Here is an 8515-nt window from a genome sequence, read left to right as displayed (position 1 = left end):
CTTCCTGGATGACCTCCCCCACCCACCCCCACCCCACCCGCATTCCTTCACCCACCGTGGTGTCTGGTGTCAGGGCACTTGGAAGATGACTCCCATTGTTCAATAGACAGGGGCAGGAAGATTCCTATAGGACCGCAAAAACAGTCAACTGGCCATACATACATACATACGTACAAACTTTTTGTCCCCAGAGGCCTCAGACCTCCTCTCTCTGGACACGCTGAACCCCAGTAACTGGCCCCCATTCAACTGCCACATAGTAGGGGTCATCCAGACGTTCTTGGGATGGTAGGTATGACTTCCAAAGGGGTTGAAGCCTTCCTTCCCCCGCTGCAAGCCTGATGCCATCAGCATGGCCAGGACACTGCTACAAACAAACAAACAAACAAACAAACAAATAAACAAACAAACAAACACACACACACCACCACCACCACCACCACCACCACCACCAACAACAACAACAACGACAACAAAAGACAAACACATGCGTATGTGACTTGGGGACATACTTTCCGCAGCCTCCAGGGACGAAGGCACCCGCTTCGCTGGGTAAATCCTACGAGGCTTCACTAAAGCGCTTGCCAACTTACTTCTCAGAAGGATCGATCTCTGCCCCCATCACCCGCCATCATCAGGCAAGGTCGTCAGAATCCATGGGAGATATAGACTAGAAGAAGAAGTAGAGGAAGGAGGAGGAGGAGGTGGAGGAGGAGAATCAGTGACATGAGGTGTGTACGACTTCTTGTCTCCAAGAGGATTGAGTTTTAAATTTTTTTCTTTTCAGATACAAGGGAAAATAAACTTTTGTTTTTTCCCCTTCCTTCCCTTTTAGAGGCGGACACCCACATGGTAACTATCATACCTCTGTCAGCAGAATGGAATCCTTTCTCTTTTTCTCCCTCCCTGACCCTTCTGGGATTCAGAAATCCTCCGTGAGGATTTTTCTATTCTTGGCAGCAGAGTTATTAGCATCATTGACTTGGAGGCAAAAACTTAGGTTTCCATTAAACTGGGATAGACATGCATGGATAAGAGATACTAGTGCTACTCGTTTTCCTTAGGGTTCCCCTGTGTCTGTGGGGTGTGTGTGTGTGTGTGTGTGTGTGTGTGTGTGTGTGTGTGTGTGTCTGTGTGTCTGTGTGTGTGTCTGTGTGTCTGTGTGTCTGTGTGTCTGTGTCTGTGTCTGTGTCTGTCTGCCTGCCTGCCTGCCTGCCTGCCTGCCTGCCTGTTTATTGTAGGAACTCTCTGTCAATGGAAGTATAGTTGACTTACAATGTTGTGTTCATTTATGACGTACGGCATAGTGATTCACTTATTCACACACACACACACACACACACACACACACACACACACACACACACACGTATACTTTTTCAGGATAGGTTATTACAAGCTATTGAACATAGTTCCCTGTGCTAGACAGTAGGACCTACTTGTGTACCTAGTTTGTATAGGGTGGTTTATATCTGCTAATCCCAAACTCCTGATTTATCCCTCTGCCCTCCCCCGTTCCTCCACCCTACCCTGTCCCCTGTGTTAACCATCGGTTTCTTTTCCATGTCTGCGAGTCCAGTCTGTTTCTGGTTTGTAAATAGGTTCCTTGGAGTCTTTTTAAAATGGAGTTATTTATGTATGGATGGGTGTCTTGACTTACTTTCAGATCCCACCTAGAAGTGATGGCATAGGATATCTGTCTTCCTCTGGGTGACTGACATCACTAAAGCTACGGAACGCTTCACGTATGTGCGTGTGTCGTCCACGTTCAGGGGCCGTGCTGATCTTCTCTGGATGGTTCCCGTGTTAGTCGATGTGCTGTGGCAGCAAGCGCTTGCCTTAGGGTTTTTGTCTCAACCTGAAAGCCGGCCCAGAGACTGAAGGTCTTCTAGTTGCCTCCACTATCTGCCTAGGACCATCTCCACGAACGTTTCCCATTTTCTCTCACCCTTTTGTCTTGGCATCATTGAGTACTAAAATGCTCCGTCTCCTGAAGCCCTGCAGACTGAAGCTGGACAACGGGAGGTAAACGTCAGAGAAATGGCCACAACAGCTCCTGTGGAAACCATCCTAGGGCCTGTTTTTGGAGGAGCCGCTCAGAGAGTTGAGCCGAACACCCCAGGACATCATCAGAGGCATTTCAAACTGCTCGAGCCGTTTCGATGACCCCGATGTGTGGAAATCTCCTACCAGACTGACCCCCTACTCCCGGCCCTGAATCTGGTTTCTCATCTGCTCCAATGATTAACCTTTGTGCTGTACTTTGGTTTTCCACACAAGTGCCTCTTAGGCGATACCTGACTGCTTGCTCCCTAGGCCTAGCTTCAGAAGCCCATCGACACCACCGCCTCCTGAGACGAGATACTACAACTGTTTCCTTGAACAGACCTGTTCTCAGAACTAAGAAACTGGGTCCATGAAACGCAGGCCCTCTAGGAAACTATTCCCTCCCTCCTGCCCCCACACCACACGCACGCACGCACACACGCATGGACGCACATGCACAGTCAACAGCCCAGCTTTTAATGTGTAAAACTTCCAGGGAAGTTACAGAATAGGGAAATGTTGGGGTCCAGAGTAGGCTGCCCCAAAATGTGCCCGATGGACTATGCTGAATGAAAGGGACTTCACAACTGGCCAAGGGGGAGGGTATAGGTCAGTGGTAGAGTGTGTGCTTAGCAAGCAAGCACAAGGTCCTGGGTTTAATCCCCAGTACCTCCGGTCAAAAATAAATACATAAAATCGAATTCCTCTCCCCGCCCGCCCCCCCCCAAAGTATACACTGCTGTATGTCAACTCTGTCTCAATAAAACTGGAAGAAAAAAAGGAAAAAAAAAATGATTTAACAAAAGAAAGAAAGAAACAAACAAAGAACTGCCCGAGGCAAGAGGAACACTCTGGCCCTCCTTTCTGCCTCCCTGGAAGCAGGGGAAAAAGAATTTTGTTTTTTTAAAGTCTCCCATCCCAGAGGAATCTATCAAGTCAGAGGTCTGCTTCCATGCCCTTCCATGATTCTCAAACGGTGTAGTGGGGTTTACCCAGATTAGGAAAAGGAGGGGACTCCTTTGGCCTGAGACCAGGCGAGATTCTCCCCCTCCCTCCCGCCTCCCTCCGTGCAGTTGGGACGGGGTGGCCTAAGGGTGGGGAAATTGAAACCAAAGAACAAAAGCCGTTCAACAGAGAGGAGCCGGAGGCCAAGTCAAAGGCTCTGACCTGAGCACAGAGCTTTCTGCATTTGAATGAAGCGATTGAACGAGGCCCTGCCGAATGGATCCTCCTGACGTCCCCGCCCCCGCTTCCAGGAGACAGTCAGTCGATTTGGGACCGATCGGTGGAGAAGGCCTGGGAGGCGGCGGCGGCGGCGGCGGTGGCGGCGGCGGCGGCGGCGGAAGCAGCGGCGGGGGCGGGGGGGGGGGGTGGTGCGCGGGCGGGGGCGGGACCAACGGTCGCTCCAACTCTGCCTGCCTGCCTGCCTGCCTGCCTGCCTGCCTGCCTGCCTGCCTGCGGGGCTGAGGCCTGAGGGCCACGCTGGTTCCTGCCACTCAGGGAAACTTCTGCGGGTGTTGCCGAAAGATCGCCCTCCCCCACCCCGTCCCTGACGAGCCAAATAACCCAGAGACAGGGTCTTAGAGTTTAGAAGAAAAGAGGCAGCTTGATTGCTTTGCTGGGCAAAGGGGACTCACAGCAGGCTAGTGCCCTCCAAACTGTGAACCCGTCTTGGGGTTGGGGTTTCATGCTTCTGTGGACGAACAGGTTGGAGCATGAAAGGGAATCACAACAGGCGGGAGCACAAAAGGTGCTCATGATCAACAAGGGTCTCTGATGAAACTTCCTCCTAAATCTGGATGAGTGTCTGATAACATGGGACCTCCTGGTGGTCTAGTAGGTCATCAGCCCGTGACCTTCTTTATCTGGTCAGACTCACCCGGCGGCACCAGCGCCACGGAGGAACTCGGGGTGGGGGGTGGGGGGTGGGAGGGGGCTGGTCGTTCTCCTGAGCTTATCCTCCCGTGACTCCCTTCCTGGGGAAAGACTCAGACGCCAAACATGATTGTCAAGTTGAACGATCAGAGGAAGGTCAAATCAAACAGTTAGAATCGACAACTTTAGCTGTTTTTAACAGTGGGCCTGGAGCTGGGAGCGGTGTCTGGTCAGTCGAGTTTGCTGATCGTTCTAAAAGCAAGCAGTAAGCATAAAGCCAAAAATTGGCTTAGCCTAAGTGCGGCCACTTCATGATTCCTCCTTCACTGGGGGCTGAGGCGTGGGGGAGGGCGGGGGTGGGGGACAGGACTGAGGTGGCGGCGAACTTCTCCGTGAATGCTCGGAGCCGAACTGCTCTCTGGGCCTAGGTCTGAAAAAGGCCTGAGTCTCAGCTATGACAGATTCTCTCTCTTTCTGGGCACATGGACTGACTCGCCCCGCATCCTCCCATCCTGTCAGACCCTTTGGACACACACCTCCACCTGAAGAGTTCTTTGGCCTCGTCCAGAAAAAACAAACACACGCACGAACAAAACCAAACGAGCACACAGAAACCCTGCTGATCTCCTTGGACCCCATTCACTTCGGAGAGTCCCTCTCGTAGAAATCCCCTCTGCTCGATGATTTCACCACAGCCGCCTCCCTTTCTCCGGCACAGTGACCCCCCACCCCCACCCCTGCGTGGGCCCTGTCCCTCTACCTATCAAAAACCAAACCCCAGGAGAAAAGAAAATCAGAATGCTGTTTTGAGCCACTGGATCTGTGAAAGGAACCAAACAGAAAGCTGAAATAACCAAACCAGCCGAACACCAAAAGCGAACAGACAGATACCCCAGAAAGAAGGGCACGCTGACCCTTGCCCCTTTCCTTCCTGGAATCAGGACATAACATAGATCTACACCCCACCCCCCACCCCACCCTCCCCAGATGTCTTCTTTATGCCGGAACGAGAGTGACGTTCTTATTGTCAACGGTGCTGTTATGGAAATGACAGGCCGGCCAAGAAACAAGCACCACTCGGAGGGTTGGAGTACTCAGATTTATTACGCCGGCGGGCTCAGAGGGGCTTCTGCTCCTAAGCCTTGAGCACCTCCAAGACGTGCACGTGAGGTTTTATAGGGTTAAGTACCAGCTTGGGGTATTCGGCCAATAGGCACGCAATAGCTTTAGCAACATCATTATCACGAAAGTAGAGGCAGTGAGGCAGCAAACCAACATTTCAAGGCCAGATATGTCTCTTTGAAAATCCAGCTGGCTAGCAAAATATGAACAGGGAATCAGCAAACCGGCACTTATTAATTTAGATTTACGAGTTAGCCCAGCAGAACTCAGATCAGTAATCCGACACTTGTTACACTTAGATTTGCGACTTAGCTTGTTATCCCAGCTGGGCTTTTCCTTCACAGTGTAAAGCGGAGAAGGAGAGAATTCTGTACAAACAGACCTCGATGAAAAGAATCCTCACCCTCTTTTAGGCCCCCACCTCAACACACGTGCGCGCACACGCGCGCGCACACACACACACACACATGCATGCACGCACGCGCGCGTATAGTTACTCCTGTTCTCTCTCTTTCTCTCTCCCTCTTCCTTTCTTACTGATTTTTTAAAAATGTTTACTGATAACACAGAAAATAATTGCTTAAATGTTGTCCAGGAATGATATTCATTTTTGAAAACATGATATATATTGTAAAGGATTTGGGCTCCCTTAGAAAAATCCCAGTCCAGGCACGATTGTATAGCACCTCCTTTCACTTTCAAGTGTCTCATTTCAGACAATAAAGTAGCCAGTCATCTTCCTTGTGCATGACCTTTGTAACTGGCACAAGTCAAACGGCACAAAATTCAGACCCAATCTCCTGATCCATATGATTCTCATATTCTTTTTTTTTTTTTTTTTTTTTTTTTTTAGCGAGTCCAGAAGCTATGGGTCTGTGCCAACCACCCGTGGCTGTTCACTATCCAGCATTTCTTCCATTATCTTTATGTTGTCCTGTTTCTTGGAAGTATTAGTGCAGCTACTTTTCCCGATGGTCTGTCTCTGTCTCTGTCTCTCACTCTTTTCTCCTTCTTTTTTTTGGGGGGGGGAGGAGGGGGATGGGTTTGATTAGGTTATTTATTTATTTTAATGGTGGTTCTGGGGATTGAACCCAGGGCATCATGCATGCTAAGCAGGCAATCTAACAATGATCTATATCCTTCTCTACACCGCCCCCCCGACCCTCCAGCACCCCCCCCCCGTCCCCGGCCAGGGCCTGTCTTTGCTCAACCCAATAGAAAAGCATTTATGTTTTGCCAGTTTCCTGGGTCCTTCTTTGTTTCATAAAACGAGAAGAAATACACGTGGAAGTTCTCTCCTATGAATTGAACAGACTGAAGATCCTTTAAATAACCAAATGAGGTGGAAGTGCAGAGAGTACCATACGGGAACACACCGAGGCACATCGTCATCAAATTGACCAAAATTAAGGATAAGGAGAAAATATTAAAATGAACGAGAGAAAAGCAACAAATAACATACAAGGGAACTCCCGTAAGGTTATCAGCTGATTTTTCAGCAGAAACTCTACAGGCCAGAAGTGGGTGGCACAACATACTTAAAGTGATGAAAGGGAAAAACTGACAGGTAAGAATACTCTATTCAGCAAGGCTCTCGTTCAGATTTGAGGGAGAAATCAAAAGCTTCACAGATAAACAAAAGCTACAAGATTTCAGCACCATCAAGCCGGCTTTACAAGGAATGATAAAGGATGGTCTCAAGTCATCAAATCCTAAGAAAAGAGAACAAAAAGATGACAGAGAAAGGGAGGGGGGGAGAGAGGGAGAGAGAGAGGGGGAGAGAGGGGGGGAGGGAGAGAGAGAGAGAGAGAGAGAAAGAGAGAGAGAGAGAGAGGGAGGGAGGGAGGGAGGGAGGGAGGGAGAGGAGACCTTCGAAAGATTGCTTTGCCTGTTTAGGGTCTTCCGTTGTTCCTTAAAAATTTTGAAATTGTTTGTTCTAGTTCTGTGAGGAATGTCGTGAGTATTTTGACAGGGGTTGCATGGAACCTGCGGATTGCTTTGGATTGTGTGGCCATGTTGATAGTATTGATTCTTCCAATGCAAGAGCACAAGGCATCTTTCCATTTCTTTGTGTCATTTCAGATTCTGGAGTATAGATAACCTCCTCGATTAAGTTTATTTCTAGGCATTTTACTGTTTTTGACTCAATGGAAGTGTTTATCCCAGTTATAAAATTCTGGTTTTTAAAGTGGAGGGGGGAAAAAAAAAAGGAAAGGAAGGGCCACAAATGGCAAAATATCCTTCTTTCTCATGGGTGAATTGTATTCCATTACGTGTGTGTATGTGTGTGTGTGTGTGTGTGTGTGTGTGTGTGTGTGTCCCCTCTTCTTTATCTATTCAAATATTGATGTGCACTTAGGATGCTTCCGTATCTTGGCAATCATAAATGATGTTGCTGCTAATAGCAGGGTGTGTGTATCTTTTTGAATTCATTCTTCTTTTGTGGTTGGCTTTATTCCTTTGATAAGTATGTAAGTTTAAAAAGCTAAAGCTCTAAACCTTCCTGGAAACAATGAACAGTACATATATGTAAATTAAAAATATATGTGCAGTAAAAACATTTTAAAAAAATAAATAAATAAAAAAGAACGAAAGACAAGGAAATTAGCTATCAAGCCGTGAAAGACATGGAAGAAACTTAAAAGACATCTTACTAAATCAAAGAAACCGGTCTGAAAATTGTTACCAACTGTACAATTCCAACCAAATGACATCCTGGAAAAGGCAAAGCTCTAGAAACAATCAAAAGATCATGGTATCCAGGGGTTTGGGGAGAGGGAGGGAAGGAGGAATGAACAGATGCAGCGTGAGGGATTTTTAAGGCGATGAAATTATTCTGTAGGATACCATAGTGGTGGCTGCATGTCATTGTACATTTGTCAAAACCCATAGAACGTACAACCTCAAGAGTGAACCGTCCTGTAAACTATGGACTTTGATGGATAATAACGTGTCCATGTCGGATCATCAGTTTTACCAAATAGGCCACACTGATGAGAGATGTTGAGGGGAGTGGAGGATATATGTGTGGGTGGGGAGGGCTATGTGAGAACTCTCTGTATTTTCTGCTCAATTCTGCTGTGAGCCTGAAACTGCTCTAGGAAATAAAGTCTATTAATCAAAAACAAAAACAAAAACAGAAACAGAAACAAAAACAAAACACCCAAATGAGGTGAACCAGGATTCAGTCATCCAAAATGGAGCTGGACGGCCAGTGGGAGGAACTTTGTTGCAGACATAGTCCTGTTTCAGGGAGGGGGACGTTGTCCCCTCCCTCTACACATCTTGAGTTCTCTGGGCTGGACTGATCCAAAAATGGACCCCAGACGGATCGTTGAGCAGGAGCGACAGGGAACCTACTGTCTTTCATTCAAGCACTCATGTCCCCGAAGCAGGCAGCTTTTCTCCGTTTTAGGACAAGAAATCAGCCCTTTGTGCGAAATGGGCCGGGCTGAGAGCCTTTGGTTTTGGG

At 48.1% G+C, this 8515-nt stretch overlaps 1 long non-coding RNA gene and 1 other non-coding gene across 2 annotated transcripts; both read right to left on the bottom strand.

Moving 5' to 3' along the window:
• Positions 1 to 159: 159 nt before the first annotated feature.
• On the bottom strand, positions 160 to 3406 carry LOC141577052 (uncharacterized). Its single transcript, XR_012505486.1, has 4 exons — positions 3214 to 3406; positions 1661 to 2011; positions 513 to 670; positions 160 to 367 (listed from the first exon to the last, which is right to left on the bottom strand). It is a non-coding gene; the product is annotated as an uncharacterized LOC141577052 (long non-coding RNA).
• Positions 1726 to 1834, bottom strand: LOC141577056 (U6 spliceosomal RNA). Its single transcript, XR_012505489.1, has one exon. It is a non-coding gene; the product is annotated as a U6 spliceosomal RNA (small nuclear RNA).
• Positions 3407 to 8515: the final 5109 nt, after the last annotated feature.

The sequence above is a fragment of the Camelus bactrianus genome, unplaced genomic scaffold (genome assembly GCF_048773025.1).
Source record: "Camelus bactrianus isolate YW-2024 breed Bactrian camel unplaced genomic scaffold, ASM4877302v1 HiC_scaffold_9, whole genome shotgun sequence".
NCBI lineage: Eukaryota > Metazoa > Chordata > Mammalia > Artiodactyla > Camelidae > Camelus > Camelus bactrianus.
This window is presented reverse-complemented; position numbering and strand designations above follow the sequence as displayed.